This window comes from Schistocerca nitens, chromosome 4, assembly GCF_023898315.1.
Source record: "Schistocerca nitens isolate TAMUIC-IGC-003100 chromosome 4, iqSchNite1.1, whole genome shotgun sequence".
Lineage (NCBI taxonomy): Eukaryota > Metazoa > Arthropoda > Insecta > Orthoptera > Acrididae > Schistocerca > Schistocerca nitens.
This window is the reverse complement of record NC_064617.1, coordinates 884,478,566-884,494,232: the sequence shown is the minus strand read 5'-3', so window position 1 is coordinate 884,494,232 and position 15,667 is coordinate 884,478,566. Positions and strand designations below refer to the sequence as shown.

General features: G+C 42.4%; 1 pseudogene; it reads left to right on the top strand.

The window, feature by feature from the left end:
• Positions 1 to 14,987: 14,987 nt before the first annotated feature.
• On the top strand, positions 14,988 to 15,105 carry LOC126253933 (5S ribosomal RNA; annotated as a pseudogene).
• Positions 15,106 to 15,667: the final 562 nt, after the last annotated feature.

Below are 15,667 nucleotides of genomic sequence, written 5' to 3'. Positions count from 1 at the left end.
AAGATATAAATTTATAAATGAAAGATTGCAATTAAATAAAATCTGCAGGTACTATCTTAACGACTTTAAATGATTACGATAGTAGAAGCGCTTTCTAGAATGCGGTATATTTCTGCAAACACTTATTGGTGTCGATGGTCCAGCAATTAAAGAAAATATAAGTCGAATAACAGGGAAACAACAGATTTCTATTTCACGCAGTTAGTTATGAACAAGGACATATCTCGCGAGATATTCACTTCTGAACGCATACTACGTCTTCACTGCAGAAGCCACTGAAGTCACACAAGAGCACAGGTCGGCACTCCGAAATATTTCTATCCTCCGCGACCACGCGCGAACTGATCCACTGTCCAAGTCTTTCCGCCGACTGCGCGTCCGTCGCTCCGTCGCTTCCAGCACTTCCCGTGTCCTGTGCCGTACCCAGCAGAACTCTCCCGTGTCCTCTCCGGAAACGATGCTCCTCCCCAACCTCCATGCGTCTCTTTCAGTAACGAGCACTGTGATTGGCTAGAGCGCTCCCTCCACGTCTCCAAGCCAACGTGCACTCCCAAACGTGTTGAAACACATACCAAATACTGGATTTACATTTAAATAACTTGAAATTACATAAATATTCCTACAGCTGGACCATAAACACGCTCTAACACACGTTATTAAATACCTAAACAAATTAAATAAACATACATGAAAGGAATAGCAACAAAAGGCAGAAGAGTAGCCTAATGTCTCTGTGCTTTCTAAAACACAATAAATATTTGGCCAATTTCTTGATGAATAGTATATATAGGATATATACAAAGACACAGATGAATAAATATATGTATAAGCATGCTGCTACCGTTTCTTCGTGTAACTGTGGAGTACTTAAGGGTTGGCGCGATTGATAGTAATTGGCCAATTTGACCTCCAATAACTCATGTACTATTTAAGTTACATGCCTGTAATTCATACCAATTTAGGTTTACACTCATAGCTTTCTAAAGACACGTAGATCGATGAAATCGGATGAACCGTTTAGATTTTGGAAATTCGTTGCCGGGTCTTACTTGTATAATTTATCGTCAGATACTATACTTTAAACTAATAAATATATTGAAAATCTGATTACACCATCGTGCAAATAATGGGAACGTATATGTTTCTTTTTGAGGTATCGCCGGCCGGGGTGGCCGAGCGGTTCTAGGCGCTACAGTCTGGAACCACGCGACCGCTACGGCCGCAGGTTCTAATCCTGCCTCGGGCATGGGTGTGTGCGATGTCCTTAGGTTAGTTAGGTTTAAGTAGTTCTAAGTTCTAGGGGACTGATGACCTCAGAAGTTAAGTCCCATAGTGCTCAGAGCATTGTTTTTTTTTAAATGTGTCACGATTCATCTGGCTGCTATTAATTTCTATACGTACTGTGCAATGTCTGCCACTAAGGTTTCACAAAGTCCGCCATCTTTGGCACTCCCAGCGTCTCCCCTTCATCGACACAGCGTCACCACGGAATTCGCAGCCACGCGGCTGGACCACGTGCTCCGGGCACCCCTGTTGCTCAGCTAACGTTCACCGAGCCGCCCGCGCGGCCACGCAAACTCCGAGCTTGGAATATTTTCAGGGCGCCACAACTCGCCCGTTACCTCAGAGGGGTGAGGTTCATTGGAGAAAAATTCAATAAGATGTAATCCACTCTCGGAAGAAGTGGGTCATAGAACACTTGCTCGACTGATTGTTCATTACTGATCATCGGTCTGTGACCCGTAGAAAGTTAGGACTGGTAGAAGAGGTAAAGAAGATCCAATGAAGAGCGGCGCGTTTCGTCATGGGATCGTTTAGTCGGCGCGAGAGCGTTACACAGATATTCAACAAACTCCAGTGGCAGGGGCCGCGATAGTCATGTGTGTGGCGCAGAGGGTTGCTGTTGAAAGTCTGAGAGAGAACGCGTTCCAGAAAGAGTCGGACGATGCATTACTTCCTCCCACGTACGTCTAGCGAAATGATCGGGACGAGAAAATTCCAGGAGTTACAACTAATACGGAGGTTTACCGACAAACATTCTCCCAACTCGCCATACGCGAATGGAATAGGGAAGGGAGGACCATATAGTGGTACCAGAAGTGCCCTGCGCCACACACCGTAAGTAAGGTGGCTTGCGGAGTGTAGACGTACGTGCACGGGAAAGCTCGTCTTTTTTTTTTTCGGATGTCAGATGAAGCCACTTCAGTTTAGTCAAGCGAGCCACCGCAGCGGAAGGGTAGTGTGTGTGTTTTATGTTCTTCTTTACCCCTTTGCAGTGAACAGTGAAAAGAGTTAAACCATCGTTTCTAGGAACGAGACACCGGACTGCGTATTTTTCTGTGTTTCGAATTCTATCACAGAAAACGAATTATTGATATGTACCTTGGGAATACCTGCTCTCTTCGTCATAAAAGTCGATAAATTGTGGTTGCAGATTACGTGATGGAAATAATAATAATAATAAAAATTGGAAAACCACACTTAATATCCAAACAAATTCAAATAATATCACATCACAGCCAATACAGATTAAGCGTGGAATATACCAAGGAGACTCATTAAGTCCTTTCTGGTTCTGCCTTGCTCTGAACCCACTATCCAACATGCTAAATAATACAAATTATGGATAAAATATTACTGGAACATACCCACACAAAATCACACATTTGCTATACATGGATGATCTAAAACTACTGGCAGCAACAACTCAACCAATTACTAAAGATAACATAAGTATTCAGCAATGATATAAATATGTCTTTTGGAACAGACAAATGTAAGAAAATAGCATAGTCAAGGGAAAACACACTAAACAAGAAGATTACATATTGGATAACCACAGCGACTGCATAGAAGCGATGGAAAAAACAGATGCCTATAAATGTCTAGGATACAGACAAAAAATAGGAATAGATAATACAAATATTAAAGAAGAACTAAAAGAAAAATATAGACAAAGACTAACAAAAATACTGAAAACAGAATTGACAGCAAGAAACAAGACAAAAGCTATAAATACTTATGCTGTACCAATATTGACCTACTCATTTGGAGTAGTGAAATGGAGTAACACAGACCTAGAAGCACTCAATAGACTTATACGATCACAATGCCACAAATATAGAATACATCACATACATTCAGCAACAGAAAGATTCACATTAACCAGGAAGGAAGGAGGAAGGGGATTTATCGACATAAAAAACCTACATTATGGACAGGTAGACAATTTAAGAAAATTCTTTATAGAACGAGCAGAAACTAGCAAAATACACAAAGCAATCACTCATATAAATACATCGGCTACACCACTACAATTTCATAACCACCTCTACAACGCTTTAGATAACATAACATCAGCAGATACGAAGAAAGTAAGTTGGAAAAAGAAAACACTTCATGGCAAGCACCCGTATCATCTAACACAGCCACACATCGATCAAGACGCATCCAAAACATGGCTAAGAAAAGGCAATATATACAGTGAGACAGAAGGATTCATGATTGCAATACAGGATCAAACAATAAACACCAGATATTACAGCAAGCATATTATTAAAGATCCCAATACCACAACAGATAAATGCAGACTTTGTAAACAACAAATAGAAACAGTAGATCACATCACAAGCGAATGTACAATACTAGCAAATATAGAATACCCCAGAAGACATGACAATGTAGCAAAAATAATACATCAACAGCTTGCCTTACAACATAAACTTATAAAACAACACGTTCCCACATACAAGTATGCACCACAAAATGTACTGGAGAATGATGAATACAAATTATACTGGAACAGAACTATTATAACAGATAAAACAACACCACATAACAAACCTGACATCATACTCACCAATAAAAAGAAGAAATTAACACAACTAATCGAAATATCCATACCCAATACAACAAATATACAAAAGAAAACAGGAGAAAAAATTGAAAAATACATCCAACTGGCTGAGGAAGTAAAGGACATGTGGCATCAGGATAAAGTTGACATTATACCAATTATACTATCAACTACAGGAGTCATACCACACAATGTCCACCAGTACATCAATGCAATACAGCTACATCCAAACTTATATATACAACTACAGAAATCCGTAATTATTGATACATGTTCAATTACCCGAAAGTTCCTAAATGCAATATAACATATACCATACAGTTAAAAGGAAGTCACGCTTGATGAAGGTCCGCGTCACTTTCCATTTTGACCAGACATAACGTCTGAGAAAAGAAAGAAATAATAATAATAGTAATGATGATGGTGGTGGTGTTGGAAAGAAAAAAATGATAAACGATTACGTTGAAAGCTTGATTATCGCGGTTTCCGGTAAACTGAATAAACAACTACTGGGGTGTAGAAATATTTGGTTCAAGAGACACGTTGCACCAGCTACATTATTGAGGCAGCGTTGGAGACTGAACGCTTGTGTGTGTGTGTGTGTGTGTGTGTGTGTGTGTGTACTGCGGTACGGTTCAGACCGCTCTCACCGCTTGTCTTCGCCTGGAGGTATTCTGGGCAGGAGGGAGAGAGAGAGAGAGAGAGAGAGTGAGAGAGAGAGTGTGTGTGTGTGTGTGTGTGTGTGTGTGTGTGTGTGTGTTCATTTCTTGACGCGTGTCCCGACTACTCAGATTATATGAGTGTTGGGAGGGACGGAGGATCCAAGGCGCCCACTGCGATAAGGCACGACACGACAGGCGACGAACAAAGCCCGACCCACACTCCATATGACGGCGAGGCAGCCACTCAGGTACACTCAAATACGTGAAGGAAACATAACACACTGCGGGCCTCTCAGGACGCTGTGCCAGCGGCAAGAATACGTCTCTCTGTCCACTGCCGTTCAGTTTTGCTTGTTAGTAACTTTCAGTATGACTTCATTCTCAGCTAATGCCTCCCTTTCATCTGCCTACCCGTTCTTCAGTGCCTCCTCTGTATTGTAAGGAGAAACTCGTTACACTTGTAAGTAGGCTGTTTAGGTTTTCATGTTGGTAACGCCACGTAGCGCTCTATATGAAAATCACTGACTGTGCTGTGTGCAGTCTGTGGCTGGTTAGCATTGTTGTAATATTCGCTATTTTAGTGTTGGGCAGTTGGCTGTTAACAGCGTGTAGCGTTGCGCAGTTGGAGGTGAGCCGCCAGCACTGGTGGATGTGGGGAGAGAAATGGCGGAGTTTTGAGAGCGGATGATCTGGACGTGTGTCCATCAGAGACAGTAAATTTGTAAGACTGGATGTCATGAACTAATATATATATATATATATGACTTTTGAACACTATTAAGGAAAATACATTGTTTATTATCTATCAAAATCTTCCATTTGCTAACTATGCCTATCAGTAGTTAGTGCCTTCAGTAGTTTCAATCTTTCATTTAGCTGGCAGTATTGGCGCTCGCTGTATTGCGATAGTTCTAATAACGAAGATTTTTGTGAGGTAAGTGATTCATGAAAGGTATAGGTTATTCTTAGTCAGGGCCATTCTTTTGTAGGAATTATTGAAAGTCAGATTGCGTTGCGCTAAAAATATTGTGTGTCAGTTTAGTGTTGATCAGTATAAGTAGAGAGAGTAATGTCTGAGTACGTTCAGTTTTGCTCAGCTGTTTGAAATGCAAATAATGTAAGAGGTTTATCAGCGCAGTCATTCATAAATTTTTCTAAGGGGACGTTTCACACTTCTCGTTGCTTGCTTCTCACCAAACGTTCTCCATTATGTAAATAACTGCCCCGTGTGTAGTTGAAATGAGATACTGTTAATCTGTTAACATTCAGAGGCCCTACGTATCATGAGCGCTGCTGTTTCCTTAAAGTTACGAATACTATTTACGATTCTTGGCTACTAAGATACTGAAGGAACTGTAATTGTTTGAACTAGGAGGGAAGGCCTTTCATGATACGAGGAATCGACTCCTTATAAATACAATCAGTAGCATAATATGTGATTACAGGTATATTTTAAGTTGTAACAGACTAGTGAACACGCCTGTGTGGTAGTGGGCTGGGGAAGGACTCAGACGGCAAGAGGAATGCTGTTCTGTTTTTGGCAGCCATGTACTGCACAGTACCGTTTTCTTCAGAGTTGAGCATCAGTGAAACTTCGTTTAACCTATCACGACAGTTCACTCAGTTATTCGAAAACATTTACCAGTTCTCTTTCTTAAAACTGGAGTAGAACATCACAGACCGTAGTTTTTAACGGCATTAGAGGGGTTACAAAACAATTGTCATGTTGGCTGCGCAATTCCTAGCATGGAATAGCCAAGTAATGTGATGATAAAGGGGGTGGAGGCTGCTGTTAAAGCGAAATCTCTCTCTCCCCTCCAGCGCCTCGTAAACACGGCTTAACGAGCTGTAACTACGCTACTGACACAGCTTCAGTCCTAGGATATTTCTCGATTGTTATTGCGAAATGTTTCACCACAAACGTTGACTACCATTATGTTGCTGCAGTCTTTCTCATGAGTTGCTGGGTGATGTTCCATTACACACAAGCTGTAGCAGCTTAAATATCTCGGTACATAAAAAGTTCCAAATTTTTACTACAAAAGAGTAAATCTTTTGTTGTGCGATGGCCACACGACGTTGGACTGAGGTATAGAAGTCTGCCCGCAGCACACGAGCTACTTGTCTTCTATATGGGTTCCATTATAGCTTACAGTTGTCTGCATGGCATAAATAGAAAGTTTTCTGCGTGAGTAATTAACTTTCCTGCTACGTGTTTCGATGGTTCACAGCATCTTCAGGTGGAGTATTATTTACTTACGTAGTTGGCGTTAGTGAAGAGCGCAGACGCCTTTCCGCAGTAGCAGACCGAGGGCGGTGCAGGTTATGTTGCGTCTTTTGCTGCTGATAAAATTCTTTTTTTTCTAGAAAAGGCGCTTCTAAAGTTAAAAAACAATTTGTGGTAGCAAATTGTGCTTACCGAAGGAGTAGAGTTGTCAAAAATCTCCTTACTGCTACTTGTTGTATGCCCTCTCCACTGTACATTATGTTTACACGGTCACTTCAAAGATGTTATACTTGTCAGAGATACGCATACTATATGTACGATATGTTACAATTATTTATATACTTAAACGTATGATGTAATAATTCAGTTGTGCACATGTCCATATTCTGTTGCAGTCCACTCACATTTTTTTTAAATAAAAGAAATCACATTTATGTATATAAGTATTTAAGATAATAGTAGACATGTGATCTAGAGTGATAAATAGCCAAGCTCCAGCTATTGCACCTTTCAAATATCTTTGCACACAATGTAAGCAAGCACATCTCTGACACGTATAACATCTTTGAAGTGACCGTGTAAACATAATGTACAGTGGAGAGGGCATACAAAAAGTAGCAGTATGCAGATTTTTGACAACTCTGTTTCTTCTGTACGCACAATTTGCTCCCACAAATCCTTTTTTAACTTTAAAAATGCCTTTTCTAAAAGATTTTTATCAGCGACAAAAGACGCAACATAACCTTGGTCTGCTGTTGTCGAAAGGTGTCTGCATTCTTCACTAACACCAGCTACGTAACCAAACATTACTCCACCTGAAGATGGTCTGAACCAATCAATCGCGTGGTAGAAAAGTAAATGATTGACCCAGAAAACTGTTTGTATTTATATTTATGACCAGTCGCACCCCTCTTGACGCCATCCTTTATGAACGAAGTATTTATGCCTAAATGGTTGACGAGCAGCTTGTTTTGAGATTTATTCTCATGTTCGTTGGCGGGCCACAACTGGCAGCTTACACTCCTTTGCAATTTCACGTAGATCATACACATTGGAGCCTTAGTCAAACATAGCTCAAACAAGCGTTGTATTAGGAATTGAATGGAGTGATCGATTTCTTACTTGACCAGCGTGCCCTCTGATGGCTTCCTGTTCTTTGACTTCAGAGCAGAGAAACTTAAAGAATGAATTGGAAGAACTTAACAAAGCTAATTTGTAAGTAGGCTTTCAAAAAAACTGAAATAAAGAATAATCTACATACTGAAAACAATGAAGTAGAAATCAACGACTAGATTAGACAAATTTTTAGGTTTCAAAACCAAGTAAGCATTATGGCAGAAACGTATCGCTAAGCTCGTGTTACTACTTTCGACTTGTAGCTGTGAAAGTTGGACGTTTAATGCGTTAGCATTCAGAGCTAAGTCTTGATCAGCAAGGAACGGAGAGGTACTCGTTGTGAATCAGAAGGGAGGACAGGGAAAAGGAGCAGGGAACAGACTGCAGTAAAAGACGCAGTTGTGAGTGTGGTGAATACGGAACGGAGGTGTTCGGTACTTGTACGCAGGTGTGTGGAAGGCGGGTGGACCAAAGCAGTACTCTACTGAATTCCGAGGGACGAGGAAAGGCAGAGAAGATTTGTAATGGAAGGTGGGTAGGTTTAAAAGCTTAAATATTAAGGTCACTAAGACTACTAGGTTGACCGTCGCTAGTTTAGAAATCTTCAGTAGGTTCAAATCTAATGCCTTCGTACGTAGAGTGGAAAATATACGTGGTATATTTCACGGTAAAAAGACGTGTTGTGTAAATATTTTGTTGCATTTACGTTCACTGACTGCTGCGGTGGTCGAACACTGTTTTTAGTTATACTCCACGTTCCACTGTGTTCTTAAAATGAAGTTCATATATAGCACATCGCGCTTATACAGAATACTTCAATTTATACGTGATCCTTATAGATGGTTAGCATTTAGATTCCCGCATATTATAACAGTAAAAACCCAAGATGGCCGCATGTAAACAGTATAGTTGTTCTGTAAATGGTTTGACACTGAAACTTGTTAAGGTCTTGCAGAGATGCTTCACTTGGATTACACTTGCATGACGTACGCTATAACGATGTAAAAATACATAGAACGTAGGACCTGTCGTCTGTCGTATTAACTTACGCGCAATGCTGAAGTTAAGGGACGTTGGTAAGTTGGTATCATTTCTAACACGCTTTTCAATTTTTATATAGGGAGTCCTACATCTTGATCTAATGAACACCCTTTCACTTGACAACAAACTAGCGATAATATAGTTAAGTCTTAGCAAGATAAATGAAGTTTAACTGTTTCGTATTGCTTGATGCCTGAATATAGCATCGGTGACTGGAAACACGTCGCTAATAAATTGTTATAAAACTAATAAGCGTTGTGACCTGTTGCTCTTATACACGTATAACACAGTCAATGAAAACCAGTACTGCAAGTATGACAAATGATGATACTGAATATAGTGTGCTTACGTTCCAAAGGTTCAATCCAATAGCAATATGAAAAGACTTCTGGGTCGAATGGGAGGTTCGCTTTCTGCAGAATTTCTGGGATACCTCATTCTATCTGTTAAGGGCCAGCTTAGGGGAAAACCGCGGTAAACCTCCCCTGAGCAGGTAGCGGATAGTAGAAGGCCGCCCGCCTTGTGGGATTCCCGGAACTGCAGCTGCAGCGGCTATCGCGGCCGGCTTTGGGCTGTGGACGAGTTCATTCATCACACCGGGCGGCCTTCACCGCGTCTTCGCTGCTCGCGGCACGTATCTCGACTGAGGTGCTTTTTGTACAAATGTTTCCGCATGTACTCGTGAAACGTTTTCAGCCGTACGTACTGGACACACAGTCCAGGTTCTTCGCGTGTGCCCTGGTCCCTGTCTTTCTTTCCACACTAACAAACAACTTGACGCACCAATGTCTCACTAGAGTTTTGTCTGTGCCAAATAATGAGCACCACACGGCTACCCGTCAACAGAGGTGCTCCGCTTGCAACCATCTGTAGACACCATGAACAGTTAGACTGTTAAATGTATTTATCTGTAAGTATGCAACAGAAAAATTATGTGGATACCAGGTACAGTCTGAACCTTCCTCCCCCCCCCCTTTCTCTCCCTCTCTCTCTCTCTCTCTCTCTCTCTCTCTCTCTCTCTCTCTCTCCTTCTCCCTCTCCCTCTCTCCTCCCTTCTTTCAAAAAAATGGCTCTAAGTACTATGGAACTTCGAAGCAGCAGAGGATCAAGTAGGTAAAAAGACGAAAAATTGGTTCAGATGGCTCTAAGCTCTATGGGACTTGACATCTCAGGTCACAAGTCGCCTAGACTTAGAACTACTTAAACCTAAAAAAACCTAAGGACATCACATACAACCATGCGCGAGGCTGGATTCGAACCTGCGACCGTAGCAGCAGCGCGGTTCCGGACTGAAGCGCCCAGAACCGCCTCACTTCTTTCTTCCCCTATTTACATTACTAAGCAGCCTTGTTACGTTTTAGGAATAAACTGACCAGCTGCAATCCTAGAAACTAGTCTCTGAATTCGTTCGCAGGATGTGTGTTTCAGTCACGCCTACTCTAAACCCCGGGAAAAGTCTGTAGAAGTGTTCGCACCAGAGTCTCGTATAAAATTTCTTTTGTTGATGCGCCGCACATTCCCAGAACACTTTCATGAAATCTGATATTCTCAGCATGTTGTAATATGATAATGTCTGGTTTTTTCTGTTGCCATGGACAGTATCTCGTTTATCCACATATAGAGATAGCGCTGCCATTGGTTGCACCGAGTGAAACATAATGTTTCTACAGTTTCTTAGGAGCCTATGGCGATACTTTCCTGTAGCTAGTAGCATAATTAGCGAACAGTTTAACAGTGCTGCTAATCCTATCTCAAAAATCGGTTGTGTGCACTGAAAACATACGCTTCCTTGGAGCGCACTCGCGGACCACTGTGGCCGAGCGGTTCTAGGCGCTTCAGTCGGGAACCGCGCTGCTGCTACGGTCGCAGGTTCGAATCCTGCCTCGGGCGTGGTTTTGTGTGATGTCCTTAGGTTAGTTAGGCTTAAGTAGGTCTAAGTCTAGAGGACTGATGACCTCGGATGTTAATTCCCATAGAGCTTAGAGCCATTTTTGGAGCACACTCTGTTTCCCTCGTTCCTGATGAGCATTCTCCATCCAGTACAACGTAGGGGGTTGATTCTTATTCCACAATGTGGCACAGCGTCGATTGCAATTAAAAATATTGCGAGGACGGAATGTAGCTGCCTGTTCACTTGCGTCAACAGCTGGCAACGAATCGTGTCTAAAGAGAAGAAGCTGTTTCTTTTTTTCGCACTAGCAGTTTTTTCCTTGATTCTTTGACAGAAGACAGTTTTCCGTCTAGTAACGTCACAGTAGTGAAGGATATTTTCTAAGGTCGTAGGTGAGACGTAAGGTGGCGGTAACTCTGCTCTTTTGATCTGTTACGCTATCTGTAAAAAAGTTAGCTGACCGAGGTGTAGTAGTGTTGCGATTCATTCAGTGCTGTAATGAGCTCCTTCTGTTACAAATGGCTCTGAGCACTATGGGACTCAACAGCTGAGGTCATCAGTCCCCTAGAACTTAGAACTACTTAAACCTAACTAACCTAAGGACATCACACACATCCATGCCCGAGGCAGGATTCGAACCTGCGACCGTAGCGGCCGCGCGGTTCCAGACTGTAGCGCCTAGAACCGCTCGGCGGCTCCGGCCGGCCCTTCTGTTACAAGTATTCACTTTATTCGAATGTATTATGTCTTTAATAAAACACATACTTATCAGAGAACAATATAATTTTTACTTATTCTTCCTCGCACATGCTTCTTTTTTCTCCTTTGCCTCACACACCAAACACCGTATCTTACCAACTGTTCACGCACGGTGTACGGCGGAAGCCTTAGCCAGCCACTGGGAGCCTGTGGTGTGTGTGTGTGTGTGTGTGTGGCTGAGCTGCTGCCACTACCCGCTCTGCTCTCCAGTAGAGATGGGTCGTTCGCGAACTAACGGGTCCAAAGGAACGGTTCACCAAGACGAACGGAACGAGCGAGGAACGAATTCTATGGAACGGTATTTCATAGTTCACTTCGGTCGCGGATTTCTACTTATAGTTCCCGGGAACGGGAAAAAGTCGGTCTCGTTCCCGCAACGGCACGTCGGAGGGTCTCGATCCAGACTCGGTCCCGTTCCCGTCGGTCTCGGGCTCCGTCAGCCGGACTCGTTCTTCTTCGCGTGGCCACTCGTCGCAGTTCCACTGCCGACTTCTCGTAGTTAGTTATCGAGTTGTTGTTCGTTTTGTTCGCTGCGCACGCCCATTCTACATCAGTTTCAAACATTTTCTGAACTCTGAACTTCTGGTTCTTTTCGTATTCTATTCAGCGTCCATGACCGGTAATTAAAATGTTATTACGTAAACTTCATAAAAATTACATGGTATGTAATACATACATTTTATCAGGTAACAAAACGGCATATCAGCTTACTTCAATATTTCGATAAACAGCAGAAGTAGTACTTGTAAAAAGGCAAGATTCTTTTTTGTTATTGCACATGCAAAGGCAGTCGGCACGGCACACACGAGTGGCCATTTTCCGTCTTTTTTTATTTTTTTTTATTTTTTTTTATTAAAGGTAAAAGGGCATGTTGATTGTTATGGAAGGCAGACCGACTTACAGCCGAATGAAACCCGCGCTCCATAATCGAATGTCTGGTGTCACTTTTTGTAAAGAGAATATAATAACAGTGATACAGGGTGGCGCACGAAAAATAGGCCCCGAGTACTAGACGGTTCGTTGTCGTCCACCATTCATCATCTATTGTTTGGAAGTTGTTGCTTGCATTAACTTTTTTCTTATTTCTTCACTGCCTAATTATTACATGTTTATCTATTCTGCTCGTAGTTGTCAACATATCGTGCGTAACTGGCGAGCAGTCTGTACTCGGGGCCGGTTTTTCGTGCGCCACTTTACATTGTTTCACTGCGATCTGCCACATAACGCTGCTGTTGGCTAAACGAGAGGTTTTGCAGAATCACGAAAATCACAAGTGTGTGAGAATTTTGTTATCAATAAAAACTCTGTACTTCAGGGGCGCCTTCCATCTTCAGTCACCTATGCTACTAATTTTTCATAAGAACCATATAAGAAGCACTAATGAACGGTGAAGGAGTAAAAATGAACGGTTCCCAAAACAGAGCGGTCACTAGTGAACTAGGTCCCCAGGATGAACGAGTTTTCCCATCTCTACTCTCCAGTGCTCTGCCCCCTCTGCACGGGCGGTCGCCCGCGCGCTATGCAGACTCCACTACACTCCACAGCGCGTCGCGCCGGCAGCCCAGCCTGGGTTTCCGGGTTCCCAGCACTGTGCAGACGGACCGACCGCTACGCCGCGGCTCACCAGTTGACTGCCCAGTCCACCTAGCGGCCGTTAGGAGTGACACAGCACCAGGGCGCAAAAACAAGCGGCAGAAATCTCGGTCTGGGAAACCTTCAGGCACTAGCCTCAGCTGACATCGGCGGAAGGCGAATTGGAGGAACGTCGTCACACAGGACCAGCGCCACGAGGACATCTTAAAAGATCCTGCTGTTAACGAAACGAAATCGTAGTGAAATGCGGAAAGATTTCGACAACCCTTTCGCTCGCTGTGCTGTACTCCAGCTCTGTTTAAGTACGGGTCGTTCATCTTCGGTTACGCCAAAGTTATTCGTGTATTTATTGATATCAACGTTTTCTGGCTTTGTAAAATCACTGAAAGTTAATATTTATGACACGAGCACGCCTCCCAATGTCTGATTGGCAAAAGACAACTTGTGTTAGCAAATATTTATTAATAACAATTACTTGATTCGCTCCATAATAAATGTGCTTTCGGTACGCATCGCTTTGCCGACGACACGAACAATTTCTTTATCGGCATCTCATCGCACTGGTTCTGAAAGCACCAGACGCCCAACTCCCTCCGCTCCTTAATCCGTACGTTTCGTTTATAAAATAGAAAAATTGGAAACAAAGTAAAATGCTCTCTTATCTGCAAAAAAGGGCTTGCCAAGTAGGCACAGCCGCAGCTATTGTAAGAGATGCGTTGTTAGTACCGTAACAGGCTGATATATAGGGGTCTGCGCAGATAAGAAAAGTGCAATCCGCACCGCATCCGCAAGGTCCTTATCCGCATTCGCATATATTTAAGTTTTCAATGAGTAATTAATAGTAATAGACAGTAGTACTTAGAATTATGGTATGTAATGACATAGTTATTGTTAGGGTGCCATTTCTGCGTCAACTTAACTACTTTTGACTTCTTAAATCACACGAAATGCTCTATACCTACTCTAAAGCAGACCATTCCAAACAGGAAAGCATTGGCGCTCCGGAGCACACACAGTAGCGGCTCGGATCTCGTGAGATTGGAAACGCTATTTAAAAAAATAAAATTAAATGTAATAGTATTAAATGATGAAAATACGTGTATAGGAACAATTATATTTCGCTGCTCTTGTGCCCAGGCAGCTGAAAATGACGATGGTTTTAAACTGTTACTAGCACATTGCATCATTTACCGACAGTTTTTTTGTACTCACTGCTTGGATGTGTGAAATTTTGAAGCCATTCATGTCAGCTGATGATTATATTATAGCTTACGCGTTCAGTCCTCGTTATTTCCAGGTGAAAATATTTACAGTATTAGGCCTACACTGCAAAACGCTGGCGCACCTGTGAAAAAGTTAAACTGCCAGCAATAATTGACGTTGTCTGGAAGAAATAACTCGTCTTCCGAAGAGTGACAACAAAATCAGTGGTTATAGAAATTAGGAGTCCATTTAGCTTTAGCTAAAAATACGATTGAAATCTCGAACCCCACCTTTTGGCTGATTTATCTAATTAAGACGTAGCGAGAAATGAAATGTCTGTTTCATTCTCAACTAAACAAAGTCTTTCACACTTTAAAACATCCTCAACATTGCTCTAAATTACTAAGACAAAATTTGCAGTAGATTTCGCAGTTAATACTTTCAATGTTAAAAAATAATTTTTTCTAGAGTTTAATGGAACTGCAAACGATTTCAGGATGTCTATATAAAAACCACTGTCCCATAACTTCAAATTATAGGCACTGTTCCCTGTTAAGCAATACCGAGTTACAGTTAAAATGTTCAATTTTGTTAGGAATTTCAGCCCTTATCTTTACTAATTGGCTGGTAAATTACAAAGGCAACGACCTTACCGCCGTGGATACACCGGTTCCCGTCAGATCACCGAAGTTAAGCGCTGTCGGGCGTGGCCAGCACTTGGATGGGTGACCATCCAGGCCGCCACGCGCTGTTGCCATTTTTCGGGGTGCACTCAGCCTCGTGATGCCAACTGAGGAGCTACTCGACCGAATAGTAGCGGCTCCGGTCAAACAAAACCATCGTAACGACCGGGAGAGCGGTGTGCTGACCACACGCCCCTCCTATCCCCATCCTCATGTGAGGATGACACGGCGGTCTGATGGTCCCGATGGGCCACTTGTGGTCTGATGAGGGAGTGCTTTGGTATATTAAAAGACACATTATTATTTTGGATGATTTGAATATTTTGTAAGTTTTCAATGTGATCAGAATAATCTTTCACGGGCTATTGCAGTCACAGCTTGTTGGTGGTCGTGAGCCGTAGTTTGAAGTCCCACTTGTAATTAATTACAAGGCCCGCCGTGCCACCGCTCCGGCCGGGCTGTTTCACTGTTCACAAAGAGCGACAATGTTCGGCGGCTGCAAATGTTGCTGTAGTACACGCTAAAATTTAGGTAGGCACTTATGAGATCATCGTTACCTAGTTTAATAATATTGACGTGTTAGCTGTTGAATGTTCTTGTTGCGAAGAGTAAAAACTTAACATTGAGCTCTTTAAT